Raw genomic sequence first — 16,512 nt, forward strand, 5'->3', positions numbered from 1 at the left:
GATTGGTCTGTTTATTTGTCGTTTTAAGTGTTGACTAGATTTTGTAAAAAAAATGAACTTAAGCTAAATATCCTTTCATGCATGTTTAGTGACACAACATAGGTGACTATTTTAAAAGCAAATATGTCTTTCAAATGCAAATATCTATCATATTCGCAATATATGGGTCCCTGTTTTTCTAGAACATGAATTTTGGGCTGGCATGAGGAGTACACAACGGAGTGAGAGCATGCATTCTTTCTTTGATAAGTACCTAACGTGTAGGAGCAGTTTAATTCAATTTGTGCACCAGTATGACAATTGTCTTGCAGATAAGGAACAACAGGAGTTGGAATGCGATGCAGCAGACAATAGGGGCCTGATCCCATGTGTATCGAACTCTCCTATTGAGAAGCAGTTCCAATATGAGTACACCAACAACATATTTCGCAATGTTCAAGCCGAATTTATCAAAAAGTGTGACTGCAACCTGTCTCCAAGGGCAGTGAAAGACAACCAATACTTCTATGAAGTGACTCAACAGAAGATAATTAAAGGGATGTCTTTTTACAGCGAGTATGAAGTTGTATTTTGTCCTATTTCACACCAAGTTAGGTGCAACTACTTTAGGTTTGAGTCATATGGTATCCTCTGTTGCCATGTTTTATCGGTTTTATCCCAATGTAGGGTTGACAAGGTGAACTCGTCGTATATACTATCTCGATGGAGCAAGAATGTTTATCGTAAGCACACTCATATTAGAAGTAGTCACGACTCACGACGCTCTGATGAAAGCATGAATATATTTAGGGGACTGTGTGTTGACTTCTACAATGTGGCCCAGGACTTTGTGCATGACAAGGAGGAGGCTGATATATTGCGTTCCGCTTTTGCGAGTGCTAAAGTGGCACTTACCGAGCATCGGGCAAAACATTCAGAAAGTGTATGCACAAGTGAGTGTCCTGATAGATTAAATGCTTTGTGGAGCCCTCCTCATGTGGTACCTAGGGGCGCCCAAGCTTCAAGAGACTCGAGGCGGATGTGGACCGGAAAATTAAGAATGGTACTAAGAAGCGTCGAGCTAGTAGTAAACATACAAAGGTTAGTTATGATGGCCATGGTTTATACAATTATCTTGCTCTTGTTATATTTTTCATGTGTTGAGCCTGTTGAATTTAAGATATTCTCATATGTACAGGAAGTTGCAGCTGTTGAAGGAGACAAACATTTAAACAAGGCCACCGAGAGACGCATTACTGCTAGCAAACACCCTAAGATTTATTTTAGTGTTTATTGCTAGAGAGTATGTTATAAGTTCTGTATTTTGTAATTTAAATATTGTTCATGTATGGATGCAGGATTTTGCTCCTATTGAAGAAGACTGTTTCACCCACAACACCTTTTCTTGTATCCCTGAACATTTTCATCATGCAAAAAATACGCAAATGGATTCCTTAAGCTCGGGGGGATTTACAACATTGTTGAATTCGTTCCAGAACCCTTCTATTCATGTAAGATTTTTGCATATGAGAACTTTTTATTTATATATTAAGTTGTATTCATCCATTTTTTGTTGACATTAGTTTGTTATATTTGTTTGTAGGCGCACTCTTATAGGAATATTGACTAAAGGATAACACATGCAATAGCAGCTCCAGCATCTACATATTCCAAATCCCAATTTTATATTAGGGTGTGTCCTATTTTTTTTTTTGACAATTTCATTTCTATTTCTGAATTTTCGATGTGTTCTAATTCTTTTTTTATCGAACAAAAAAATCATTTTTGATGTGTCGTAAAAGGGTAGGGTATGTTTCTCATTTTGGAGTTGTAATTTGTTTAATTAATATGGATGACCTTATCTATGTTATATTACTTAGCAGTTGCAAAGGCTAGGTTTATTGGTTCAAATAAATGAGTTTTAGATGTGTTCAGGAACCAATTTAAAAGATGAGTTATGATTTTGGATGTGCTGCAAGTCAATTTAGTTAGCAGTTGGAAACAAATTTTACCTGGCATAACCAAGCTTATGCACAGTGAATGAACAATTATATAAAAGATAAACATAGCAAAATAATTAAGCTTACTTGAGTCTCCTAACAGCATAAAAAATGACATCCTTGATTAAAGAGCATAATATATCCATTTTGATAACTAACTATATCTGAATGGAACTGCAGAAATACTTACTTCCTCAATTAAATGACTAATAAATTGTGGAAATAAAAAAATCACGTGACAATTCCTTTAGAGTATTTTGAGTAAAGAAGCAAAAAAAAAATCTAGAGGTTAAGAGAGAAGATGTAGCTAGTATGGTCATAAAAATTGTGTTTTTATTTTTCAATTATAACACATCTAATAGTATGATATTATATACAAAACATTTCTAAAACACATCCAAAATCGTAAAATTACTAGTTTTTAAATATAAACGTACGGAATACAATTAATTTTTTGATTTTTTATTCGATAAAATGCATCTAATATTTATTATGTAAATTATTAGTTGGATTTTTTTCGTTTCTTATTTGAACTGTTACAAAATAAAATATTTTGAGTAAAGAAGCCAAAAAAATAATCTAGCGTTTAAGAGAGAAGATGTAGCTGGTATAGTCATAAAAATCGTGTTCTTATTTTTTAATTATAACACATCTAATAATACGATATTATATACAAAATATTTTTAAAACACATCCAAAATAATTTTATTACTTGTTTGAGCATTAGTATTTATTCATCTTAGTTTTTTTTATTGATGTTATTGGTTGGTAGTTTTAGATAATAGTTGGAATTAGTTTATGTCGTAAGTTTATTACACATACAAAATAGTACAATCGAACTGAACATATTTTTGGAACACATCCAAAATTCTATCAAATAGCACAAGATAATTTTTTTTTGGCCTTACTGATCCAAAATGTTTAAGTAAAACGGACACCTAGTTATTAATTTGCATATATTTTAATTGCTGTATCCACAACGCATGAACAATTAACACAAAAGATAAACACATGAAAATAACTAAGGCTAAGTGAGTCTCCTAACAACACGAAAAATAAAGAGATGATATCCTAGATTAATGAGCAAAATATGTCCATTTTAATAGCTAATTTTATCTGCACAGTGCTATGTTTTTCTGTTTCTCCTATTGGCCCTCCTGCATGCTGCCTCTTCTGCTCTTCTTGTTAGCTCAGCAGTGTTTGGCGCAGTCCAAGGATCTCTCAACTCTTTTCTTTTATTCCTTTGAGGCGCACGGCGTAAAGGGGCATGGGCAACAGCCTCCACGGTATTCAGATAACCATTCCACGGATCAAGCACGATGTCTAGTAGGTACTTCCTCCTCATTATAGCCATGTCTTCCTGCATGCATTAATGTTCAATGTCACCAAACGATAATATCATAAAAAATATTAGAAACATTGTTCTAAATGGATCTATGGCCTACCGTTGTCCAAACTGGCACAACATAATCATCCATGTCAAGAGTTTCTGGATCCCATGAGTCCATGAATTTAATGACAAAAACTCCGCAGTCATAACTATCAATCAAGATAAAAGCAAATATGCATCAAGTTAATTTGGTGTTGATACCCAATAAAATAAGACATCACATTGAACCATACTTGTTTGGTTGAATCGGAACATCTACATAAAGGGGCTTTCTTATGCCCTCGTCCGAGACTTTGTACCATGAAAAAGTGAGTTGGGCCAACTTGTCAATAAGCTTGGCCTGTATATAAGAGGACATACCAAAATTAGTCAAATGCAATTGGTTATTGATCTTAATTGGACATGATTGAAATTTGTATCGACCGTGTTTATATTTACCGCATATTCATCCACTTTCACCCTATGATCGGTAAGAGGGGGTCTAAATAGGGAGTCAAGAGCAAAGAATGTCGTACTTTTTGGATGAAAAACATACAACCACCAGTGATTATCCAGGCAGATGGGTACAAAGAACTGCATCATAATCGGATTTTATTTTTCGATACTCTTACAAAGATACAAAGGGATGTACAAAAAACTTTATACTTGTTGGATGTAATATTTTTGAACATATATCGTATGTCTCTTGGCTGCTTCTACCTTGTTGAACAGACGGATCTCGTTCCCCCAATATTCTGCTAACCCCACATACTCTGAGTTGTGTTTGTCCTCAAATTTTTCAACATTCATAGGTGTCATAACACGACCCTGTACACATTTAGTCCGTATTAGTTTATTACTAAGTGTATCGGTGTAAGAACAAGTAAAAAGTAACATTGATATGTGTTCATCATACCAATATCATTGAATTAATGCAGTAGAAATCTTCTTGAAACCTCTTGGCTGGGAGTCCATTAAAGAGTGCACACATGCACTCTATCACCTGCACATGCATAAAAGCATAAAGAACAAAATGAAAAGAGATGATAAAAGTAGGTTAAAATTATATATATAGTTATTATTTGTTAGATTTTTTACCCAACCGTCGACCCATTCCCTCCTTTTTAATGTGTTCAGATCTCTTCGTGTTAGGTCCAACGTATAACGTGTCCGGTACCACACGATAACTTCATCCAACGGATTTCTGTCATCTATTACCCATCTGTACACCTTCTCTTTTGCATCTTCATCAAAATCCGGTGGGATTATAACTGGAGCAGGCGTTGGTGGAGTGTTATTGACAGATGTTGGTTTCGAGGAAAGCCTATTGCACTCTTTAGCATCATCTTGGGGTATTCCATGATCAACCTCGCCGCTTTCCATATTATTCACACTTCTGTAGGGTCTGGAATACACAACCATATCTAAACACTTTGATGTCCTGCACTCCCCAAATAAAAGATGGACAGCCAATCCAAAGAAATCCAGTTTACAATCGCTTAAATACTAGTGTACATATTGTATCCCTAGATTGAAACAACAATAATTAATACATGTACTTACTTTACACTCGATTCATTGACAACATGGTGCTCTTCGTTGCTCATGGGGCTAGGTGCTCCACATTCAACAATAACTTCTTCTTGGAGCTCATGACTACACACACTATGTACTTTATGTCAATATAATATAACACAAACAGAGTAACTTATACACGTCTAAATTAACAAAATGGCATCCAAATAATTGTGGAAACACATCCAAATTGATACAAATAATATTTACTCATTTCAATACTATTATACATATCGCATAGGTAAATTTTAACAGTGGTAATTAGTAAACGTACTTACTTTTCAATACTAGCAATGACAGCTTGGTGTTTTTCGTTGCTCACAGGACTAGGTTCTCCACAATCAGCAACAACTTCTTCTTGGAGCCCATGTCTACACACACTAAGTCATTTAACTCATTATAATAGGACTTACTTAAACACATCTAAAATTACATAACGTTACACATTTAATTGCTGAAACACATCCAAAATGATACAAATACATATTCTTTCCAATACTAGTGTACATATCATATAGGTAAATTTTAACATCAATAATTAGTAAATGCACTTACTTTTCAATTCTAGCATCGAAAACTTCTTGGAGATCAAGACTATACACACCAATTCGTTCAATTATTAGATAATATAATGAATAATTGCACGCATACAAATCTAGCCACAAAAGGAAGGAATATAAATACAATTTTAAAGAAAAATGTCATTTAAACTTGCCTTTCCTGCCGGTTTTTGGTGCCACTCAACACTCGATCTCGAGATAAGGGAACATTAATTTTATCTGAGGATGTTGAGCCTGGGTTCTCTTCATGACATAATTCTTTATCACTAACGTCAGCCTCGGTGAGAAATTCTTCCTCATCTGACTCGGCAACAATTTTTTTCGGCCTTTTTCTTGTTCGCTCCTTAGTTCGAGGTCTAACTTGTGCACCCCATCGCTTATCATGTGTTCTCCTTTGTGGTTCATCGACGTTGCCCTTTTCCCTCTCGGATTTTCGTAATTCATCAATCTTCCGAATTAGACCCTATTACATATATTAATTAATTCTCAAGCCTAGGTTCATAGTAAAAAAATTAAATACATGTACATATGTATCTATACCGATTCCCGAACTTGTTCTTCCTTTACTGCTTCTCTAAGCTCAGCAACAGTCCATTCCTTAGTCCATGGTTCACCGCCACCAGAATATCCCCTAAGATCTCCGTGTTTGTTCGTATGCAAGTAAAGTATCTGCCACAAAAACACATGAGAAAATTAGCACTACCATTCAAGCGAATCTAGGTCTAACAAGTGATATGGCTCAACTTACCAAGAGAGCAAACATGCATCCATCAATAGTCCTTATGCCATCTTCCTTATATTTCCTTAAGCCCTCCTTAACACAGTCATAGATGTGTCTATCCCAAAAAAATCTCATTGGATTACGCACATCTATCACGCCCGAGATGAATGAATTGGTAATATACTTATTACTGGAAGCAAAGAGAAAGGCCTTCATGACAAATATTATGAAGTAGCGCCGAAACTCCTCCTTTTCTACTTCTGTTGTAACCGAGCATCTGATAACATGGGTCTTAACCTCTTTTTGGGTTCTGCCTTCAAAGGTATCTATGAGGTTACGATGCTTCTTCGGATCTAATTTCGGAAAGCTATCACCTGTAACACGGAATCCATAGGGTTAAGAGAAGTAGTATTACATCCAAAAGATAACATATATGTATTTTACATTAAATATATACTTTACGTATTACCATTTGCAGGGAGTCCCAATGCTTGACCTATCACTCGTGCATTCACCGGTATGTCTCCGGTCTCAACTTCCAAATGCATTCGATCCTTGTTATATGACCGTGCCAGGGCGACAATCAAATCTTGGTTCATCGACCACTTAGGGATGTGCCTCAGGCATCCAAAACCCATTTTCTCAACTTCTTGGTATTTGATCGGATATTTATCTTTTAAATGCTCCATCATATCCGCAATGGCAGTTGGAGAGCAGCGGGTATCAAGTGTTTTCTAAAACATTGAGCCACTAGTTAGTATATGTGAAATTGTGTACCTCACTTGCAAATCTCGAAAATTTTTAAAGTGAGAAACAAATTACCTTTTTAGGACCCTCTGGTTTCTTCGGTCTTCCAACTTTGTTCTTGACATTGTTAACATTAGATTCATCAAGTCTACCATCGGAAGCCTTACTAGCTGCTGATTTTCCTTTCTTTGTACCAGATGAAGTACGTTTTTTAACTAGCATTATGATTCTACACTGCACATTGTTCATATAATAAGGTTAGACATAAAGTTTTCACCGAAGACACTTGTAGAATTGAGGTAACAATATAAACACATCCTGAATCGTAATAATCCACACTAATTACTTAGACAAGTTATTGTCTTTATTCTCAACCCAACAAATAGATATATTTCTTTTAATTGCAGTGTAACCAGCTCATGCAACCCACCCAGCAAGCTAATTGACTATGAAAGCCATGTGACAAAAATAATACCTTTCGACCATTAACACACTATAAAATAGAACTTAATCATAATTTCCTTGCATCCGTCAGAGTTAATCCATTCTAAAAAGTAAAAACCTCAAAATTAAGAAAATTAATTATTATTAGGGGAAGATAAGAAAGTTTTCATGTAATGCTGTAACACTTAAACACACAAATAAGAATATTAGTCACCAGCTCATACAACCAACCCAGCAAGCTAATTGACTATGAAAGCTATGTAACAAAAATAACATCTTTCGATCATTAACACACTACAAAATAGAACTTAATCATAATTTCCTTGCACCCGTCAGAGCTAATCCATTCTAAAAAGTAAAAACCCAAAATTAAGAAAATTATTTATTATTGGGGGTAGAAAAGAAAGCTTTCATGTAATGCTGTAATACTTAAACACACAAATAAGAATATTAGTGCTCAAGTCTAATAATCGTTCAAGCCTACGATATGAATTTCAAGCCTTCGCTCATTTCTGACCCAATTGCAGTAATAGCTACATTGATATAATGTAAAGCAGCAACCATGAACACACCCACAGATAGCGATTACTGGAAGCTTACCCACATAAAAAACTCGATTCAAATATGTGAACACTTCCAAAATAGAGAAATTGCACATGCAAAGATAAATTCACATTACAATATATATGTAAATCTTCTCAAGCCATTTTATTCGGAATTTAATTTTCAAATTAATAAAAAAATTAAAACTTTATACAGAATAACAAAAAAATTAGTGGTGTCAGAATAATCCAAACCTCAGTTAAGTCGCCGGCAACGACGATGGGCTTGGAAGGAGAGGAATGCAGCGTTGTGGATGTGCGCTGTGGTGGAGGAAGCGGTGACGCAGACGAACGGCGGCAGGGAGTGACTTCTCTGGGTTTTCAATGTGCGCCACTGAGTTGCCGTTGTGCGTCTCTAGTTTTTGGATATGGGGCGTCGACGATGAAGGCCAATGAGGACGGTGGTGCAGGCGCACTGAGGCAGGGGGTGAAGTCTCTGTGTCTTCAGAGTGCCGCTGAATTGCCGTTCTGAGTTTTTGAGTTTTGGATGTGGGGTCTTGACGTTTTCTTACTTCTCTTCTTCTATTTTGAATGTGTTTACTAAATCATTAAATGATTTAATATTTAATTTAGAATTTTAAAAGTTAAATTTCAAAATTTTGAGTAATTTAAATTTATGACGTGTATTTAAATGATAATGTATTATTATATTAAATATATTAAATTTGAAACAGAAATTTAAAATTTAAATTTTAAATTTTAGTTTGATTTAATTTGTATTTTAAATATAGATTTAATTTTTAAAGACACTAAATCTATTTACAACTTTTTAGATGTGTTTGTTTTAATTTTTTTGAATTATTGTAAGAAATGGCTGAATATTGTACCATTGTTAAAGGATGAATGCACGAGTGATAGGTCAAGCATTGGGACCCCCTGCAAATGGTAATACGTAAAGTATATATTTAATGTAAAATACATATATGTTATCTTTTGGATGTAGTACTACTTCTCTTAACCCTATGGATTCCGTGTTACAGGTGATAGCTTTCCGAAATTAGATCCGAAGAAGCATCGTAACCTCATAGATACCTTTGAAGGCAGAACCCAAAAAGAGGTTAAGACCTATGTTATCAGATGCTCGGTTACAACAGAAGTAGAAAAGGAGGAGTTCCGGCGCTACTTCATAATGTTTGTCATGAAGGCCTTTCTCTTTGCTTCCAGTAATAAGTATATTACCGACTCATTCATCCCGGGCGTGATAGATGTGCGTAATCCAATGAGATTTTTTTGGGATAGACACATCTATGACTGTGTTAAGGAGGGCTTAAGGAAATATAAGGAAGATGGCATAAGGACTATTGATGGATGCATGTTTGCTCTCTTGGTAAGTTGAGCCATATCACTTGTTAGACCTAGATTCGCTTGAATGGTAGTGCTAATTTTCTCATGTGTTTTTGTGGCAGATACTTTACTTGCATACGAACAAACATGGGGATCTTAGGGGATATTCTGGTGGCGGTGAACCATGGACTAAGGAATGGACTGTTGTTGAGCTTAGAGAAGCAGTAAAGGAAGAACAAGTTCGGGAATCGGTATAGATACATATGTACATGTATTTAATTTTTTTACTATGAACCTAGGCTTGAGAATTAATTAATATATGTAATAGGGTCTAATTCGGAAGATTGATGAATTACGAAAATCCGAGAGAAAAAAGGGCAACGTCGATGAACCACAAAGGAGAACACATGATAAGCGACGGGGTGCACAAGTTAGACCTCGAACTAAGGAGCGAACAAGAAAAAGGCCGAAAAAAATTGTTGCCGAGTCAGATGAGGAAGAATTTCTCACCGAGGCTGACGTTAGCGATAAAGAATTATGTAATGAAGAGAACCCAGGCTCAACATCCTCAGATAAAATTAATGTTCTCTTGTCTCGACATCGAGTGTTGAGTGGCACCAAAAACTGGCAGGAAAGGCAAGTTTAAATGACATTTTTCTTTAAAATCGTATTTATATTCCTTCTTTTTGTGGCTAGAGATTTGTATGCGTGCAATTATTGATTATATTATCTAATAATTGAATGAATTGGTGTGTATAGTTTTGATCTCCAAGAAGTTTTCGATGCTAGAATTGAAAAGTATGTGCATTTACTAATTATTGATGTTAGAATTTACCTATATGATATGTACACTAGTATTGGAAAGAATATGTATTTGTATCATTTTGGATGTGTTTCAGCAATTAAATGTGTAACGTTATGTAATTTTAGATGTGTTTAAGTAAGTCCTATTATAATGAGTTAAATGACTTAGTGTGTGTAGACATGGGCTCCAAGAAGAAGTTGTTGCTGATTGTGGAGAACCTAGTCCTGTGAGCAACGAAAAACACCAAGCTGTCATTGCTAGTATTGAAAAGTAAGTATGTTTACTAATTACCACTGTTAAAATTACCTATGCGATATGTATAATAGTATTGAAATGAGTAAATATTATTTGTATCAATTTGGATGTGTTTCCACAATTATTTGGATGCCATTTTGTTAATTTAGATGTGTATAAGTGACTCTGTTTGTGTTATATTATATTGACATAAAGTACATAGTGTGTGTAGTCATGAGCTCCAAGAAGAAGTTGTTGCTGAATGTGGAGCACCTAGCCCCATGAGCAACGAAGAGAACCATGTTGTCAATGAATCGAGTGTAAAGTAAGTACATGTATCAATTATTGTTGTTTCAATCTAGGGATACAATATGTACACTAGTATTTAAGCGATTGTAAACTGGATTTCTTTGGATTGGCTGTCCATCTTTTATTTGGGGAATGCAGGACATCAAAGTGTTTAGATATGGTTGTGTATTCCGGACCCCACATAAGTGTGAATAATATGGAAAGCGGCGAGGTTGATCATGGAATACCCCAAGATGATGCTGAAGAGTGCAATAGGCTTTCCTCGAAACCAACATCTGTCAATAACACTCCACCAACGCCTGCTCCAGTTATAATCCCACCGGATTTTGATGAAGATGCAAAAGAGAAGGTGTACAGATGGGTAATAGATGACAGAAATCCGTTGGATGAAGTTATCGTGTGGTACCGGACACATTATACGTTGGACCTAACACGAAGAGATCTGAACACATTAAAAAGGAGGGAATGGGTCGACGGTCGGGTAAAAAATCTAACAAATAATAACTATATATATAGAATTTTAACCTACTTTTATCATCTCTTTTCATTTTGTCCTTTATGCTTTTATGCATGTGCAGGTGATAGAGTGCATGTGTGCACTCTTTAATGGGCTCCCAGCCAAGAGGTTTCAAGAAGATTTCTACTGCATTAATCTAATGATATTGGTATGATGAACACATATCAATGTTGCTTTTTACTTGTTCTTACACCGATACACTTAGTAATAAACTAATACGGACTAAATGTGTACAGGGTCGTGTTATGACACCTATGAATGTTGAAAAATTTGAGGACAAACACAACTCAGAGTATGTGGAGTTAGCAGAATGTTGGGGGAACGAGATCCGTCTGTTCAACAAGGTAGAAGCAGCCAAGAGACATATGGTATATGTTCAAAAATATTACATCCAACAAGTATAAAGTTTCTTGTGCATCCCTTTGTATCTTTGTAAGAGTATCGAAAAATAAAATCCGATTATGATGCAGTTCTTTGTACCCATCTGCCTGGATAATCACTGGTGGTTGTATGCTTTTCATCCAAAAAGTGAGACATGTAATGTTGTAACACTTAAACACACAAATAAGAATATTAGTGCTCAAGTCTAATAATCATTCAAGCCTACGATATGAATTTCAAGCCTTCGCTCATTTCTGACCCAATTGCAGTAATAGCTACATTGATATAATGTAAAGCAGCAACCATGAACACACCCACAGATAGCGATTACTGGAAGCTTACCCACACAAAAAACTCGATTCAAAGATGTGAACACTTCCAAAATAGAGGAATTGCACATGCAAAGATAAATTCACATTACAATATATATGTAAATCTTCTCAAGCCATTTTATTCGGAATTTAATTTTCAAATTAATAAAAAAATCTAAACTTTATACAGAATAACACAAAAATTAGTGGTGTCAGAATAATCCAAACCTCAGTTAAGTCGCCGGCAACGACGATGGGCTTGGAAGGAGAGGAATGCAGCGTTGTGGATGTGCGCCGTGGTGGAGGAAGCGGTGACGCAGACGAACGGCGGCAGGGAGTGACTTCTCTGGGTTTTCAATGTGCGCCACTGAGTTGCCGTTGTGCGTCTCTAGTTTTTGGATATGGGGCGTCGACGATGAAGGCCAATGAGGACGGTGGTGCAGGCGCACTACGGCAGGGGGGTGAAGTCTCTGTGTCTTCAGAGTGCCGCTGAATTGCCGTTCTGAGTTTTTGAGTTTTGGATGTGGGGTCTTGACGTTTTCTGACTTCTCTTCTTCTATTTTGAATGTGTTTACTAAATCATTAAATGATTTAACGTTTAATTTAGAATTTTAAAAGTTAAATTTCAAAATTTTGAGTAATTTAAATTTATGACGTGTATTTAAATGATAATGTATTATTATATTAAATATATTAAATTTGAAACAGAAATTTAAAATTTAAATTTTAAATTTTAGTTTGATTTAATTTATATTTTAAATATAGATTTAATTTTTAAAGACACTAAATCTATTTACAACTTTTTAGATGTGTTTGTTTTAATTTTTTTGAATTATTGTAAGAAATGGCTGAATATTGTACCATTTTTAAAGGATACCTAGTTGAACTGTAATTTATATTAATAATTAATTTTAAATTTATGGAATTCAAAATTTAAAATTATTTAAGTAAACCTAATTAAAATCTATAAAAACCTTCATCTTCTCTCTCATATTAACCTATCCACCTCGAATAATCACACACAGACCTCTCTCTCTCACCAATGCTGCTGGAAGCGCCAGCGACTTCCATGCTCTCCAAGACACCCTCAACAAGCGCATCCAAGACAACTGCTTCAACACGAAGTCCACCTTCGACTTCGTCACCGACAAAACCTTCTCCTCTTCCCTCCTCAACCACCTCTTTCAAACACTATCCATCATCAACCGCAGCGTCACTCCCAAGAACACATTCGAAGCAGTTGAAAGCTCCATGAAAGAAAGCTAGCTGTTGGGGTAGTGAGGATAAGGACTGGATTTGCCTAACACTCCTCTCATGATTGATTATTTGTTGCTGACATAGCTTATTCTCTTGAATCCACAGGCTCTTGAGGGTTATGGTGCGGTCCATGAGCCAAATTATCGGTGAGTGCAACTGCTTGTTGCTTATCATCACTACGGTAATATAAAACCTTAGGCAAATTTGTATATATAATGTATATTATTTTATACTTTATAGAAATGCTTCATTATGGTATAATATGGGACATGATTATCTCAAGATCTTCTGTTGATCATGAGCCGTATAATCAGATTGATGCCTACAGGGAAGTCGATATCGACACGTTCTCAGAATATGATAAGTTTCGAGATGGTTATGGCAGCATTGAAAACTATGGTGATTGAGGATATGATAAACCTGCCAGGTTTGGAGGACATGACCGTGATGATTATGCATATGATGACTATGGCTACAAGTCCCGTGCTTCTCATCATCGTAGGGATTATAAAAAAAATATTAGTTTAAAATGAAAAAAAACATCTTAATACTTAACAAAAACAAGGTTCGAAAAATCGGACCGATCATCAAACCGTTCTAGTCACTGGTTTACTGGTTCATTGGTTTAACCGGTCCAATCGATGGTTCAACCGAAAAAACCGTTTTAGAATAGAATAATAAATAAATTATAAATAAATATCTTAAAATATAATTATAGTTTAATATAAATTTTAATGTCTTCCAAATATAAAGTATTACATCAACCAAAATCTAATATAACCTTTGATTTTATAATTATTAACAATTTATCATTCATTAGTCATTATATATCACTATTGAACTTATTAAAATAGTCACAAAAAAATTAACTAAATCAATAACAAATATTCGATCATCTACTCATAGCTAAGCTCAGCATCATAGCATGACAAATCAGCAACAACCAATAATGTAACCAGAAATTTCCAGTCTCAATGGGAAGATACCAAGTCATCATTGAATCAGAAGGCAAAGAACTCTTGCTGTTGATATTTTTGTTATTGATTTCATCCAATCTTGATCTCATCCACGAAAAGGGCCAATGAAGGGTGACAAGCCTCATCAAGCTCCTTTGCTTGCCATTCTTGGGGCTGTCAGCATTCTTCTTTGAGGAAACATGCCATTTCCACTCCCTATAAACAACTAGACATTAGAGACATTCTCTTAACAACTTGATATGAAGTAAAGTAGCATTAGAAGTTAGAACACATGGTATCCTTCACAGTTCAAGTCTCAGTGTGGCATCTATCAGAATTCAGAAAAATCAATGTCTGATCTTATTCTTCATAAATATATTCAAAAAGGACGGATACTCACAAATTTAGCATGATTTTGAAATAGAACAAGAAAGAGGGCAGCTGAAATCAATGGTAACATGATGGCAAGGCACGACAGAGGCAGCAACAGAGGAAGCAGCAAAGGCTTCACCCTTCGTGCGCCTCCTCCCGTGACCTCCACCCCTTCTTTCCCTTAAATGAAATATAAATCAACAATTCATTGAACTTAGATTCATATTCAATCACTTATAAGTTCATATTTTCTTTTTTTATCAATTACAATCTAAGCATAATTTCTTCTATATCAGCCTTAAATGTATTAAGGAATTATAACACAAACAATGTCCAATTACCTTAACTTAGAGACCTGAAAGCATATCATAAGATAGGAATAAAAGCCATTCCTAAAACATGAAGCGGTGAAATGAACAAATATGCAGCAGTACAAAACCTTAGGACAAACAACACAATACAATTTTTTCTACTCATCAAGATTTTTAACATAATTTTAACAAAACCTCAGATGTCCATGATGGAGGAAGTGGCTTCAAGGATATAAGGGACTTCAAAAACACCAAGAATGAGAAACATTATATGAAGTAAAGTAGCATTAGAACACAGGATATCCTTCACACTTATCATATTCTGGGAACGTGTCGATATCGGCTTCCCTGTAGGCATCAATCTGATTATACAGCTCATGATCAACAAAAGATCTTGAGACAATCATGTCCCATATTATACCATAATGAAGCATTTTTATCTATAAAGTATAAAATAATATACATTACATATACAAATTTGCCCAAGGTTTTATATTACCGTAGTGATGATAAGCAACAAGCAGTTGCACTCACCGATAATTTGGCTCATGGACCGCACCATAACCCTCAAGAGCCTGTGGATTCAAGAGAATAAGCTATGTCAGAAACAAATAATCAATCATGAGAGGAGTGTTAGGCAAATCCAATCCTTATCCTCACTGCCCCAACAGCTAGCTTTCTTTCATGGAGCTTTCAACTGCTTCGAATGCGTTCTTGCGAGTGACACTGCGGTTGAGGGTTACACTAGCTGATTCTGATAGAAAGGCTTTTGGTGGTACCTTAATACAATGTAGCTATAAGAAAATTTGACTTATTCCTTTACTTGTTTTATCTCTCAAAGTTTATAAATTGTTGTATGGAACCATGTTACGCCAGTGATTTTATTATTTCTAGTACCATTAAAAGTTGTTCATATCTAACATGAAATTGATAAATTGTGTTGTCTACCTCCATAATCGATTGGACTTTCTTGAATTGCAATGTGATCATACATCCTACTAACTTCTGTTGCTGCTGCTAATCATCATTAGATAGCGCCGAAAAGAAGAAGAAAAAAAAAAGAATAAGAATAGAAAGAAGCTGTCTGCCTCTACAAGTGGTGGTGCTGATGTCCGTGCCCCTTTCCCTTGCGTGGAAACTACTGCGGATGATGGATTCTTTGATTCTTTCGGATCTGGTGGTCAATAGAAGTAATAAAGAAAAATATTTTCAGAACAATGTGATTAGTTTGATTTCTAAGAGGATTAACTTTTTTGTGAGGATAGCATACGATTGTTTGTTACAGGTCTGTTAAGAGCTTGTTTGGAAAGTAAACAGGTCTGTTAAGAGCTTGTTTGAAAAGTATTTGAGGGTAAGAAAAGAATTCTATTTTTTTTAAGAAAAGAATTTATTTTCTATTTGAAATTTAATTTCATGGTTTGGAATAACTTTAATATACTTATAGAATAGAATTTAATTCTTTGCTTTGGAATAACTCTTACATGAATTAAATTTTTTTCTTTTACAATTTTGTCCTTAATAAAATTATTTTATTAAATCTTCACTTATTTAAATAGGGATATTTTTGACATTTGACATGTTAAATTAAATTGGTGTGAGAATTGATTAAGTTAAATTGATGTGAGAATTAATTTTAAAATTAGGCCACTTTTAGTCTGATTTGTAAATGAAAGAGAAGTGAGACTTGAAATTCTCAAAGGAGTCTAAATCCTTTCTTTTTACTTAGTTCCAAAATAAGAAAAAAGAATTCTAATTATAGAGTGAATTCTAATTTATAA

This window comes from Arachis ipaensis, chromosome B8 (genome assembly GCF_059453495.1).
Source record: "Arachis ipaensis isolate K30076 ecotype BB chromosome B8, ASM5945349v1, whole genome shotgun sequence".
In the NCBI taxonomy this organism is placed as follows: Eukaryota; Viridiplantae; Streptophyta; class Magnoliopsida; order Fabales; family Fabaceae; genus Arachis; species Arachis ipaensis.